Below are 15,993 nucleotides of genomic sequence, written 5' to 3' on the forward strand. Positions count from 1 at the left end.
ATCTATTCAATATAGATATAAAGAATTTATGCTAACAAGTGGTATCAGAGCATGAATTTCATGTTGGATTGTTAGTTTATGCATTTTCCATTGGTATTGTTGATTAAATTTTGGTTTCGGTAAAGAATTTAAAAAAAAATGGTCGGTTTACTATAGCAGCGTTGTAAACTCATCCGCCGTAGGATGAAAATCTCGGCGGTCATTTTTTTTCTTTGGCAATATGTGTTCTTGCAACCCGTATTCTTGTCTGTGGTATTTGGCATACCCATCACCGATTATGAATGATGTGCTAGTGGTGGATTAAAGTGATTTTTTTTTTTTTTGATTATTTTGATTCAACGTGGTTTCTTTTAAGAAAAAAAAACCTTAGTTCTATTATTGTCAAAATTAAAGATGTTCAGTTCAACATTCTTGACAAAAGTCCACCAATGTGATGAAATCCACTGGAAAAAAATTAAAGACCGATCGAAGGAGTTAGGTCTTTAGTTGCTGCAAGTTTTACCCATCAAGACTTTCGGTTAATGACTGACTGGAGTTGCCGTTGGGCGAAGGTATCGGTCAATTACTGATTAAAGTCTTGCCGACGGTTCTTGGTTTTAATTATCAGTTTTTTTTTCCTTTAATTCTTAGTGGATGACTTTATGAGTTCGATTTTATATTTGATTAATAATGGAAAAGTTAATGTTGTCGCTGTTTTTTTTTTTTAACTGAAAAGTTATGTTAATACTTAATTGATGAATATGAGTTTCAAAAAAAAAAAAAACTGATTGAATTTAGTGAATTTATTTTTAATAATTTGATAATATTGAATTTGTCAACTATTTGGATTAATTGCTGATTGAACTTCTTACCCGCGTTTCTAAGTTTTATTGATTAATAACTTGGTAAAATTCTTGAAAAGGGTTCTTAGTTCTTGATTGATAAGTTTGTGAATTAAAATCTATAATTTGATTGTTTTTGTGATATTCACATGTTTATGTTACTTTAATTGTATTATGTGTATGCAATTATTAAGTGAATTTTGTAAAAGACTATTTGGTGTTCCTCCTCTTTTATTTTTTATACAATAATATTATTATATTATTGTATCTTATATTTTAGATTGAATTGTTCAAAAATAATATGTTACCAAAGTAGTCTCTATTATCTAGATCGTTTTAATTTTGAAATATAAGATGTGCATATTCATGAATTTATGTGGATAAATATCGGCCCAAAGGAAGATAATTATTTGGCCAAATTGTGGGTATGTATGTGGTAATAAGTATGTAGCAATTATAAGGATTGCTCATGTGAAAAATAGTCGGTCCAAAGAAAGGCTATTTTTTGACAGAGTTAATTGTCAGTACTTTGATTACTACGTTGAGAGTATCATTTACAGTTGGTGTTTTTTGCCCAAAGGCTAGACATCAATGTTGTGCTAGGTATTTTGTTAAAGGGGCCCACCACATATGTGAAATTATTTTGTTATGTTTTAATTGTGAGCATATGTTTTATTGTTTATTGTTTCAGTTGGTCTTACTCAAATACCTGGAAATCTAAGTTAAATCCCTAAGTTGAATGGATCGAACTTCAAGATTTGGAAAGAAATCCTAGAGATACTTCTTGGGTGTATGGATTTGGACCTTGCATTAAGGACCGATAAACCTACTTCTACTGAGGAACAGCCAAATACGACTAATATAGAGAAGTAAGAACGGTCAAATCGCATGTGTCTGATGATCATTAGGCACTCCATTCCGGAGTCTTTTCGGGGCCTTATCACGGAAAGTGAAAATGTCAATAAGTTCCTTGCTCAAATTGAGAAATATTTTGCTAAAAATGAGAAAGGGGAAGCAAGTAGTCTTTTGACTTCTTTAACTTCTATGAGATATGAGGGCAATGGAAACATAAAGGAGTACATTATGGAAATGTCCAATCTCGCAGGTAAATTAAAGGCACTTGATATCGAGATAAATGAAAATTTACTCGTGCATCTGGTACTTATCTCTCTTCCTGCACAATTCACTCAGTTTAAGATAAGCTATAATACTCGGAAAGATAAATGGAGTATTAATGAGCTTATCCCACAATGTTTGCAAGAAGGATTAAGAGACAAAGGACAGAAAGTGCTCATTTGGCAATAGGATCTCGTGATAAGAAGAAAAGAAGAATTGTGGATGCTGCAGAAGGGACATCTCAGCAGAATAAAAACAAGAAACAAGAAAACATTGAAGTCCCCGTTGTTGAATCTGAAGTTCAAACTCAACAACCTCAAGAAGTGCCACTGAGAAGATCTACTAGAGACAGAAGAAGTGCAATTCCAGATGATTATATTGTGTTTCTTCAAGAACATTAGAATGATGTGGGCGAATGGAGGATGATGCAATCAACTTTTAACAAGCTTTACAAAGTTCTAACTCTCAAAAGTGGATAAGTGCTATGGAAGAGGAAATAAAATCCATGAAAGACAATGACGTTTGGGAACTTGTCAAACTACCATCAGAAGTGAAACCCGTAGATTGTAAATGGATATTTAAAACCAAAAGGGATTCACATGGCAATATCGAAACATATAAGGCTCATCTTGTTGCAAAGGGTTTTACTCAAAAGGAAGGCATTGATACAAAGAGACTTTCTCCGGTTTCATCAAAAGACTCTTTTAGGGTAATCATGGCACTGGTAGCTCACTTTGATTTAGAGCTACACTAGATGGATGTAAAAACTGCGTTTCTCAATGGGAAATTGATGAGACGATTTATATAGTGCAACCAGAAAACTTTGTGTCTGATATTTCAAAGTCTATGGTGTGCAAATTAAAGAAATCCATCTACGGTCTCAAGCAAGCCTCTCGTTAATGGTATCACAAATTCCATGAAGTGATAACCTCATTTGGTTTTGAGGTGAACATTGTGGAAGATTGTGTATATCACCAGTTCAGTGGGAGTAAATCAATCTTTCTGGTGTTATATGTTGATGACTTACTCGTAGCTAGTAATGATGTAGGTTTATTGCATGACACTAAGAGATTTCTCAAAAGAAATTTTGAGATGAAGGATCTTGGTGATGTTTCTTCTTTTGTATTAGGAATTGAAATACTATGAGATCGTTCTCAAGGTATTTTGAGATTATCACAAAAGAACTACATTGAAAAGATCTTGAGTAGATTTGGCATGAAAGATTGTGTGCCGGGAGATACCCCAATCGCTAAAGGTGATAAATTTCATTTAGGTCAATGCCCCAAGACCACACTCGAGACTAAGGACATGCAGAAGGTTCCCTATGCATCAGCCATTGAAAGTCCAATGTATGCTCAAGTATGTACGCGTCCAGATATTGCATTCATAGTTGGAGTGTTAGGCAGATATTTGAGTAACCCGGGGATGGATCATTGGAAAGCAACCAAACGGGTTATGAGGTATTTACAGAGAACAAAAGATTATATGCTCACTTATCAGAGATCAGAAGTTTTAGAGATCATTGGGTATTCTGATTCTGATTATGCTAAATGTTAAGACACTTTACGATCCACTTCAGACTATATCTTTATGTTGGCTGGAGGAGCTGTATCCTGGAAAAGTGTTAAACAAACACTTATGGCTTCTTCTATCACGGCTGCGGAGTTTATAACATGTTATGAGGCATCCAATCATGGAATATGGTTGTGAAATTTTATCACTGGGTTGCGGATAGTGGTTGGCATAGAAAGACCACTAAAATTATTTTGCGACAATAAGTCGGTTGTGATGTATTCCAAAAACAACAGAAGCAATACGAAGTCAAAGCATGTTGACGTGAAGTTTCTGGTTGTTAAAGAAATAGTTTAGAATGGTCAAATTTCGATAAAACACATAGGAACAAACTCTATGGTGGCAGATCCATTGACTAAAGGTTTACCACCTAAAGTTTTTCATGAGCATGTTGCTCACATGGGTGTTAGTCACTTTGCTGATTCCATGGTTTAGTGGGAGTTTGTTATTGAGGATTTTCTTTGACCTTATTTTGTTATTTTCTATATAGAATAAATTTGATGGCTTACGTTTTATTATTTGAACTTGTTTATCATGCATGCAGTTTAGCATAAAGTTTTTTAGAATGATCTCATTAAGAAATTTGGACCAGTTAGAAACAGGCATGATCTAGATCACTTTGCATGTAGTTTCCATGCTATCCATCCATACTTGATCTATGTCATTGAATGTATTAGAATTGGTGATCAAGGAAGGTTTAGTTACAAGGGTAGTGACGAAAGTCGCCTTGATTCCGTACTAATACAGGAGATGGACCAGATTGAACAAAGGGGAATTCTATTATTGAAATAACCTGTTTATGTGCGCTTAAGGTTTATGTGATTTAATTATATTAGGTACATAGACATAGCCCAAGTGGGAGATTAGTAGACATATTTAAATAATAATATGTTTAATTAAAGTACGGGCTATATATGTGGATTAATAATTTATCACATTTGGTTATTTTATTAGATTGGGCCCTATTATTTGATCTAATTAATTAAGGCCCTAGATTGAGTATGAACTTAATGGGTAGAAGCCCATTCCTAGTTAATTAGGGTTTAATGGGAACCTTAATTGAACTAGTATATCAAGAGACCTTAGGTTATGGTACCCGATATACCAAAACAATAAGCACTCAGTCTTTCTTGAATCCCATCTAGAGAGAGATCCTACTAAGGACATTCGGAGTTTTGGTTGAGGAAGACCATAGTCTTCCATCATCATCTTGAAGCTATCATCAATTTTGCAATGGAATCCGGTATGTTATTATTAACAATTTGACATGAATGATCCTAGGGTTTATCTATTCAATATAGATATAAAGAATTTATGCTAACATATAATCCTTGGGAACTCTTTTTGTAGTCCACGACTAGTTTAAAGTGTTCGAACAAATTTTTAAGGTTGTCGTTAAGGTAAGAACATCTCCCCTAAACATTATTACTTTTTTATTAAGATAATTGGACCCAGTTTAATGTCTGCAACTATTTTCTTGTATCTAGGAAATCTTGCAATTATTTTAAAAAGTATAATAATTAGTAAGTGGAGTTAAAACTAGCAGATGTGTTCTCTTTAAAAAGTAATATTATAAGGCATTCATCTTAAAACTTTAGATTGTTTTAAAATGTTAGGTTAGAATATGTGTTGGATTGTTCTCACTATCCTGCAGTTATGGTAGTCATAGCTATTGAAACATAAAGAAAGCATGCAAAAGCGGAAGCAAAGATCGCTAACCTTCTAATTACATAAAACTAAGAATAAGCATGCATAAAGAGTTAGAAAACACAACTTTTGTAGAATCCACCGCAATCTTTCTCCCCGTGCTCGATCGACACCACTAACGGTAAATTCTTGCTATTATCCGATTGAAGAAAACAGTGGTGGGATCGTTTTGTTAGTGAAGACAAGGGAATTTCACTCTAGTAAAGTGGAGAGTAAAGAGATTTTTGGTGGAAGAGTAAAGTCAAAAGTCAAAGAAGCATTAGTTCTTACACATTTCAAAAATCAAACTATTTAAAGAAAAATTACATGGAAATCCTATCTTGCATGTCTTCCACCTCAAACTCCACTAGCATGTAATCTTTAGGTGTCAAGTTTTGGAAGTGTCACTTCAAAGTCCATTTAATTAATGGAAAAATTCAACAATTTGATTTTTCCACTTTAAAAAATAAATAAATCATTTTTTATGAAAAAATATTTTCATAATTTAGAAAAAAATTTAAAACAAATTTAATATCACATATTAAATTGTTTTTGACACCTAACTTTGATTTATCACGTTAATCAAGTTTAAAAAACACTTTCATGCTAATATTCAAGAATACTCTAAAAAATTAATCAATAAATTAATTATTCAAAAGTAAATTATATCTCATATAAAATACAATTTTTCCTAAAGCCCGAATTTGAATATTTCAAATTCTTACTTCACCTTGTTCTTCAATTTTGTCTATAGTGAGCTAGCAAAGAGACCCGATAGACCTATAAATCATGGGCTCCAACGACTTGAGACTAACCGGTTAAACTCTTTAACCTAGTTAATCAACATTCATTAACTAACAGGATTGTCCATTATAGCCTGTAGTTGCATTCCCATCACTGTAGACATATTATGTGTCCATTTGATATAAACATGATAAGTAAGTCAACCCTTCACTAGTTGTTCGTAATAATGCTTGGGTCATAAGTTGTTTTACCCCCAAGATTACATCTTGCTCCTTAAGTCCCATTGATCCTCTAATGAATAATTGGTTTGTGATCCAATCACTAAATAGAGTTCCTCTCGAGCCAATGAGAGGGTGGGACCCTTTGTTCAAGACCCGGAATCAGCACTTAAGGGAATAATCTCTCTACTATCCCTAAAAGAGGGTAAGAGTGAATTTTGTCTTGCACCCTATGTCCTCAGCTATTTACCCGGTCTTACCCTTGAAATGGGAGGCTTATTGAGCCGACGCTATTGAGCCAACTCTCACCCATGCAAATCTAAGAATAATGTCGAATAAACAAGAGTTCATAGTTAGCTCAGGATTAAGGTCAAGTTAAAAATAGTCAGTCTTAAACAGTAAACAATGTTATAACGTAAGAATGACTTATTTGTTGGTCCGATCTTATGAAAACTCATTATATAGAACGCCCCCACTCCTTATGTCAATACATGAACGAATCAGGATCACTTTGTTTGCAACAATTTACAAGAAATTGTAACAACTACAGAGTGAGTTGTATCCAATATTATTACCAGAATAAGGTACCCAGCCTTATTCGTATACTATAGACCATTTTGGCTACTTACTGAACTTGATCCACTCTTATGTCTCTACATAAAATTCATGTATTCATATGATAGCCATGGATCTTTAGTTTATTGGATTTAGTCTTTACAAGTCCAACTCACATATTCAACAACAGTTTTATTAAATAAATGTCAATAACATCTTTATTGATAATAGAAAATGTTTAACAAGACGTTAGAGAGAAGGAAAATAGTAAACCCCAGATGTTTTCTCTCGAGCGACGAACCGGATTACCAAAGTCACGCTCTTGAGTCTTACCCTAAGAAGTCGGCCTGGTTACATACAGACCTTATAAATCATTTAAAAATGCAATGTAGCAATATTGAGGAAGATCAAATGATAGAAAGAAGAACATCTGCTGAGGAGTGTCCAGCTTTTGCCAAAGAGTCAGCTAAGTCATTACTTGTCGTAAATGTGATGCACTTGTTTGCCTTGGATTTTACATGTATTCATATGATAACCATGGATTTTACATATATATACAAATATATATATACAAGGTTGAGTAATGAGAGAATAAATATAATAAACTAGGGCATTAGATACCCATTACTTCTCCCACTTGCCCTAGTTCTATCTATTTCGCAGTCCTAGTCCCACTGGATGACCCTCGAACACTTTGACTGAGAGGGCCTTTGCAAATAGATCAGCCAAATTGACTTCAGAGGCAATCTACGTGACAATCACGTCTCCTCGGTGTACGATCTCCCTGATGAGATGATGCTTGTGCTCGATATATTTTCCACGCTTATGGCTTCTAGGTTCTTTTGAGTTAGCAACTGCACCATTATTATCACAATAAAGAGTGATAGGTATATGTATGTTTGGAAAACCTTCAAAATCGGTCAAGAACTTTTTGAACCATACCGCTTCTTTAACTGTTTCACTGGCAGCTACATACTCAGCTTCTATGATAGAATCAGCAATACAACTTTGCTTGATACTCCTCTAAACTATAGCTCCTCCACTTAGAGTGAATACTGACACCGAAGTAGATTTCTTAGAATTTATATCGGACTGAAGTCAGAATCAGTGTATCAAGTAAGGATCTGATCCTTAGCACCATACATGAGCATATAGTCCCGCGTTCTCAGAAGATACTTGAGAATATTTTTAATGGCAGTCCAATGATCATTATTAGGATTGGACTGATATCTGCTGACAATTCCAACTGCATAGCATATTTCGGGACAAGTACACAACATGACATACATTAAACTCGCTACTGCTGATGCATAACCTCAACCTTTTGAGGTGTCTTAGGACACTGTTCCTTAGACAGATGAATTTCATGCCTGAAAAGCAACATAACTTTCTTGGACTCTTGTATTTTATATCAAGACAACATCTTGTCTATATAAGATGCCTAAGACAAGGCTATCATTCTGTTTCTTACGGTTCTAAATGATTCGGATCCCAAGAACATACTGTGCTTCTCCTAAACCCTTCATTTGAAGTTTCGTGTCTAGCCATGTCTTAATGTTAGCTAGAAATTCTGCTTCATTCCCAATGAGTAGAATATTATCAATATATAGAACTAGAAAAGCTATAGTATTGTTGACAATCTTCTTGTACACACAAGGTTCGTCAACATTTTGTTCAGAGCCATAAGATTTGATCACAATATCAAATCTTATGTTCCAGGATCGAGACGCTTGTTTGAGCCCATAAATGGATCTATTAAGCTTGTAAACCTTTTGCTTTTGACCCTGTGCAATAAAACCCTCTGGTTGAGACATATAGATACTCTCTTCAAGATAGCCATTCAAAAAGTTGTCTTGACATCCATTTGCCAAATTTCATATTCATAAAAAGTGACAATGGACAAGAGTATCTTAATAAACTTGATCATGGCAACCAGACAGAAGGTTTCTTCATAGTCTACCCCTTTTCTTTGGGAAAACTCTTTTTCCACGAATCTAGCTTTGTAGGTCTATACCTTACTAGCTTGGTCCCATTTTCTCTTATAGATCCATTTGCAATCAATGGGTTTCACCTCTTCTGGTTGATCTAGAGATCTCAGACTGAATTGAAGTACATTGACTCCATTTCAAGGTCCATGGCTTTTCAATAGTTTTTATCCATATTAGCCACTGCTTGATTAAAAGTCAATGAATCCTCTAAGCCATCATCAGGTATGACGACCTGAGCTTAAATTCAACCCATGTACCAGTCAAGCTATTACACAACCCTCCCACTATGTCGAGGCATTCTCAACTCTTGAGAAGGATATGAAGTACCAGTTCCATTAACAACTCATGTTGAAGAGTCTGCTCGATCAACAACTCTTGTTGATCTATCTGTAGTTTCTTTGGTTATCTCACTTAATACTAGCTTACTGCGAGCTTAATGATTTTTAACGTGGTCTTCCTCTAGAAATGTTGCATTTGTCGACATAAATACTTTATCTTCCTGAGGATCATAAAAATAACCACCTTTTGTCTCTTTGGGATAGCCTACAAATAGGCATACCTTCGAACGGTGTTCCAAATTCTTTGGGTTTTCTACCAATATATGTGTCGGATAGCCCCAAATCCTGAAGTGACACAAACTATCTTTACGTCCTCTACACAACTCAAGGTGTTTCTAAAACACTTTTTAAGGGAACCATGTTTAATATATACACCGCAGTCCCTATTGTGTGACCCCAAAAAAAACATACCAATTAAGCACAACTCATCATAGAATGAACCATGTCTAACAGGGTTCTATTTCTCCTTTCTGCAACACCATTTTGTTGAGGTGTGCCAGGTGCTGTGAGTTGTGACTGAATTCCGTGTTCTATCAAATAGTCTTGGAAAAGTCCATGTACTCACCACCTCGATCTTATCAAAGTGTTTTAATCTTATTACCTAATTGGTTCTCAACCTCTACCTCATATTTCTTGAACTTTTCAAGTGTATCGAACGTATGATGCATTAGGTAAATATGGCCATATCTTGAATAATCATCGATGAAGCTGATAAAATATTCGTACCCTCCTCTCGCTTTAATATTCATCAGACCACAAAGGTCTGAATGTACCAGCTCTAAGGATTCTTTGGCTCTAAGACATTTTCCAGTAAAAGATCTTTTGGTCATCTTACCCTCAAGACAAGATTCAAATGGCGGTAAAGTGTTGTCTTCCAACTGGTTTAGAAGTTCACTCTCAACCAATCTCCCAATCCTATTAAGATTAATATGACCTAGTCTTAGGTGCCAAAGATAGGCATTTGGAGAAATTTTTCATTTCTTATTTTAAGTTTCAGCTGTTTTAAACATCTCTATATTTAAAACGGCTTTTACCTCAGTTGGTTTTAACACATATAGGTTATTCTCTAGATTTACATAACATACTATACCTTTTGAGATAATGAACATTTCATTATATTCAAAAGAAACTTTGTAATTTCGTTCTAGCAAACATGAGATAGAAATTAAATTCCTTTTCATAGAAGGAATGTAATAAACATTTTCAAGTAAAATGTGTCTATCTCCAATAAATAACTTTATATCTCCCACTGCTTTAGCCAAAACAACTTCTCCCATCCCTACCTTAAAAGTTGCTTCGCCTTCTGTAAGTCGTCTCCAGGAACTAGTTTCTTGGGCAAAAGTACATATATGATTAGTTGCTCCTGAATCTATTACTCAGGTTAACTTATCATTTTCCACCAAGCATGTCTCAATGACAAGTAAATCACATTTACTTTGTTGTGATTTCTGGACAATAGCAAAATTAGGAGATAAAGGTCATTCCTCTGTTAAAATATAGTCTAAATCATCAACTACTAGTATATTCGATTTCCAAGTTGATTTACCGTTAAAACTGCTGGAAACGAGTAAATTTAATGAATTCAACATGCTAAAAATAAATAAACAACTAATTAGTGAATTGCTTTTAAACCCAATCAGATTTTAGCAAAGTAATAATGTACCCAAATTTCTTTATTTTATTTGCAACGATATTATAGTGAGTCAGAATAAGTGCTACCGAGGGGCAGTCAAATACTCTTCACTAAAGCAAGACATTCTGGACTAAATACTATCTCCAAAATAACTCATATTTCGATAGTCATTTAGCTATCGTTTTCGGTCAAGAACTTACTAACACTTAGTAATTCTATAATTGTAACCCTCCATTTTCAGATTTCAGAGATTAGCGGCCACAATGATACTATCGAATTGGAGAGTCAAAGTTGGGAAACGACCTAAGAAATCCTCTCCATTTCTGGAGTTTGAGTTGATCCGAATCCTATGTTACCCTTCGAGGAGATAGCCGTGGTTAGCGACTAGGTAATGTCGACTTAAAGATGACAAGCAAGCGCAACATAGGAATCTCATGGTCCAAACTAACAGAAGAGACCGCATGACACATTGACACATATCCTTCACCCACGTATTATGAACTACTTCCCCTATTCACGTTGCTATTGACCCATGCAACCACTGAATGGAGGTCACTTCTAGGGTGACATGAAGCGTTACACAGATCTCACGATGTGAACTCTTAGGGACGTGAGAGCTAAGAACAAAAAATCCTATATGTTATTAATCTCCCACTGAAGTGTTCTATTTGTTTTTGGGTAAATCTTTACTTGAGAATGTTCCAGCTAATTAAACAACCTAAGTCTATGTAAATTTTCCTAGTATAACTCATATACCGGGATTTAACCTATGTTTTCTAAGTGATAAACCAATTTTATTACCTTACAACACTCACGCATGCTCATATAACTAGGGTTATGGACTTAGATGCCAATTTGATCTCCAGGTAGGAGGTGTTCCGTAAACCGTCAACTTAAGTACCCCCAACCTTAGACAAGATCTCCCGGGGTAAGTAAAGAACTCTTGTTTTATAAGTAATCAACCTATTCTAACTCTTAAAAAAGGTGATTGAACTGCATCGGTTAACCGTAGTTTGTAAACATTGTATAAAAAAATTATTAATAATAAAATAACTGTTATTTTGTGAGCCTACACTCAATCCAATAAACTAAGATCCTAGATTATTTTATGTAATTTTAAAAAGTATGTAGAGACATACGGATGGATCCAGGTTAAATAATAACCTAAACGATCTGTAGTAGCAGGATAAGGTAGGGTACCTTATCCTGGTGGCACTATGGATACGACCCACTTTGTAGATATTACAAGTGTTATAAAGTGCTACAAATGATCTGATCTTGATCATTAATGTGGAGACATGTGAGCGGGAGATCCTATACAAAGAGTTTGTATAAGACCAGACCACGAAATGGTTAGTCTCATTATATAACATCGTTAATAGTAGAGACATATATTTCACCAGGACGACCATAGGTGACATGACCCGAATCCCAAGTGAGTTGTGAACTCCTGCTCATAAAGGCAGTCCTTTTATTTATATGGATGAGAGTGACCAGATTGCCAACTCAATAAGCCTACTGTTGGCATACTTTTATATCTTGAAGCATGTGAATAAATATGAATGTGAATGAATGAATCATGAAAGCTTATGTTGCTATAAACTTAATGACATAGAAATGGAATGTAGATAGAATGTCATGCTGTGTTATCGCTTATGCACACTACTTCTAAATGTGTGTTGTTAATGATAGGCTTGTTGTATACGATAGAGTAATGTGTTGTCATAAGATTCCTTGAGCTGAAATCAAGTATAATTCCAATGCAAGTTTCTCAGAGTAATCTGAGGTCGAACAAAGGAATTGTTTTCGTTAATGTGTTACTTTCGTGATATATGCGATCGGTTTTACAATTAATAAAAGATTTGGTTTGTACATGAATTTAAATTGCGGTAAAGTAAAGTTGCTTTAATAAACTAAATTGCGATGAAAATAAACCTAAACTAATGTGATACAAGATAAAAGATACATGGTATATATGATGCTGAGTTCGAAACTAACTGTAAAGTTTATACAAAGGATTGCGATATACGATGGCAAGTCTTTATGGATGAATCAAAAGAAGAAAGAATAATTAGTACAAACGTCGCAAGTTTGTTAATTCATTAAAAAAATAACTAAGGTTCCGCTTTCCCTTGGCGTACACCTCTCGATGATCGACCGCGTTCCCATATCTCTATGGTGAAACAGGAATGAACGTGGTGAACGCAAGGTTGCTTCCATCTCTGGAAGTACTTCTCGCTTTAGTTAACGCATTCTTCCAATCCTCTCTCGATAGGCGGAATAGCATCTTCACTTCTGCTCTCACAGGTGAAGATGTCGTTTTGCATGCCTTGACTAAACATAATTATTTCCTGAACACAGGTTAATTTACTTGCTTAATTCTTGCTAATTAACCATGGGATTAAGAAAACATCATGCAGAAAATGGATTATGGATGAACGAAAATAGACAGAGAAATGATAATGGAAATGATCATAACATTCAATACTAAGATTAAGCGTCTGATACATGGTGTGAATGATAGACTTCAAAGATGAATACAAATGATGATAAAGAGATAGAAACAAATACAAAAGAGTGTCAATGTCTTGACACAGATCTGGACGGTGGTTTTGCTTACCGGCGTGTGAAATGGATGAAGAGAAGAGCTTCCCAATCAGGCTTGCTCGTCTGATAGAGGTGACCTTCGTACAAAGCTTCAATGGCAGGGATCGGAAGGATTCTTTATTCAGAGACTCACCTCTCGGCCTCGTCTCTTAATTCTTCCCCGATCTACTCTAATTAGTCGCTCAACTAGTCTTTCTCTCCGATCAGTATCAATTCTCCTGTATCGAGTATTCTTGTATATCTTTTCAATGGAATTGCATAATCTATTTATAGGCGAAGCTTTGACTCTTTACATTGTGGTCCCCACTTTATTGTTAAGGCAGTCCTGAAATAATGGAATGAATATTCCTTCTGTTATGCAATCAATCCCATCAGAAATGTACAACGGTCAGCTGTACACGTGTCAGAATCCTCCGCAATTGCGTTGCTCTTTACATCTTCGATTGTTTTCCCGCATGCGGTGCTGTTTTTTATTACCACATGTGGTTGAAATTGCGTTGATCACAAAGCTCTTGATCGATTGTCGCATGCGCCGTCATTGCATTGGTCGTCTCTTCATTATTGATTGACGGGCGCAATGCGACATAGATGCGTTGTTCAATTTATCTTTCAGCCATGAACGCATGCTGTGACTTGATTTCCTGCAAAACAGAACTGAAACATTCTTTTCTACCATTGCAATGGTGTCAGTAGGTGTATTGACGACAATTTATAATTCTCGCATTTATTAGCCAATTTTCATACTATCGACGCAACTTTTCTTTCTTTTGGCCACAATATCTAAATAAAACAGTATAAATAACTTGTATTTCTACAAGTTGGCACACCCCCAAATTTAGATATATGCTTGTCCTCAAGCATATCTTCTACTAAGGAAATATTACTCAAGCATAAACTTCTTGGCATACTTTAATGTCTTTTCTTACAGCATGTGAACAAATATGCTTGTGGATGAATGAATCATGCAAGCTCATGTTGCCATAAACTTGATGACAAAGAAATGGAATGTAAATGAAATGTCATGTTGTGTTATCGCTTATGCATACTACTTCTAGATATATGTGTTGTTAGTGATAGGCTTGTAGTATGCGATAGAGTAATGCGTTGTCACAAGTTTCCTTGCGCTGAAACCAAGTATACTTCCAACGCAAGTTTCTCAGAGTAATCCGAGGTCGAACACAGGGATTGTTTTTGTTACTGTGTTACTTTCGTGATATATACGATTGGTTTTACAATTAATAAAAGATTTGGTTTGTACATGAATTTAAATTGCGGTAAAGTAAAGTTGCGTTAATAAACTAAATTGCGATGAAAATAAACCTAAGCTAATGTGATACAAGATACAGGATACATGGTATATATGATGCTGAGTTCGAGACTGATTGTGAAGTCTATACAAAGGATCACGATATGCGATGGCAAGTCTTTATGGATTAATCAAAAGGAAAAAGAAGAATTAGTACAAACGTCGCAAGTTTGTTAATTACATTAAAGATGTAACTAAGGTTCTGCTTTCCCTTGGCATACACCTCTCAATGATCGGTCACGTTCCCATATCTCTATGGTGAAACATGAATGAACTTGGTGAACACAAGGCTGCTTCCATCTCTAGAAGTACTTTTCGCTTTAGTTAACGCATTCTTCCAACCCTCTCTCGATAGGCGGAATAGCATCTTCACTTCTGCTCTCACAGGTGAAGATGTCGTTTAGCATGCCTTGACTAAACATAATTATTTCCTTGACACAGGTTAATTTACTTGCTTAATTCTTTCTAATTACCCATGGGCTTAAGAAAACGTCATGCAGAAAATTGATTATGGGTGAATGAAAATAGACAAAGAAATGATAATGGAAATGATCATAACATTCAATACTAAGATTAAGCGTCTGATACATGGTGTGAATGAAAGACTACGAAGATGAATACAAATGATGATAAAGAGATAGAAACAAATACAGAAGAGTGTCAACGTCTTGACACAGATCTGGACAGTGGTTTTTCTTTCCGACATGTGGAATGGATGAATAGAAGAGCTTCCCTCTCAGGCTTGCTCGTCTAATAGAGGTGACCTTTGTTCAGAGCTTCAACGGCAGGGATCGGAAGGATTCTTTTCCCGAAGACTCACCTCTCGGCCTTGTCTCTTAATTCATCCTAGATCTACTCTGATTAGTCGCTCAACCAGTCTTTCTCTCAGATTAGTATTTACACTTTTTCTCTCGTATCCAGTATATTTGTATATCTTTTCAATGGAATTGCATAAGCTATTTATAACCGAAGCTTTGACTCTTTGCATTGTGGTCCCCACTTTATTGTTAAGGCAGTTCTTGAAATGGTGGAGTGAATATTCCTTCTGTTATGCAATCAATCCCGTAAGAAATGCACAACGGTCAGCTGTACACGCGTCAGATTCCTCTGCAATTGCGTTGCTCTTTACATTTTCGATCGTTTGCCCGCATACGGTGTTGTTTTTTATTACCGCATGCGGTTGAAATTGCGTTGATCGCAAAGCTCTTGATCGATTGTCGCATGCACCGTCATTGCATTGATCGTCTCTTCATTGTTGATTGACGGGCACAATGCGACGTAGATGCGTTGTTTCGTTTATCTTTGATCCATGAACGCATGCGGTGACATGATTTTCTACAAAACAGAACTGAAACATTCTTTTCTACCATCGCAATGGTGTCAGTGGGTGTATTGACAACAATTTATAA

This window comes from Benincasa hispida, chromosome 9, assembly GCF_009727055.1.
Source record: "Benincasa hispida cultivar B227 chromosome 9, ASM972705v1, whole genome shotgun sequence".
Taxonomy (NCBI): Eukaryota; Viridiplantae; Streptophyta; class Magnoliopsida; order Cucurbitales; family Cucurbitaceae; genus Benincasa; species Benincasa hispida.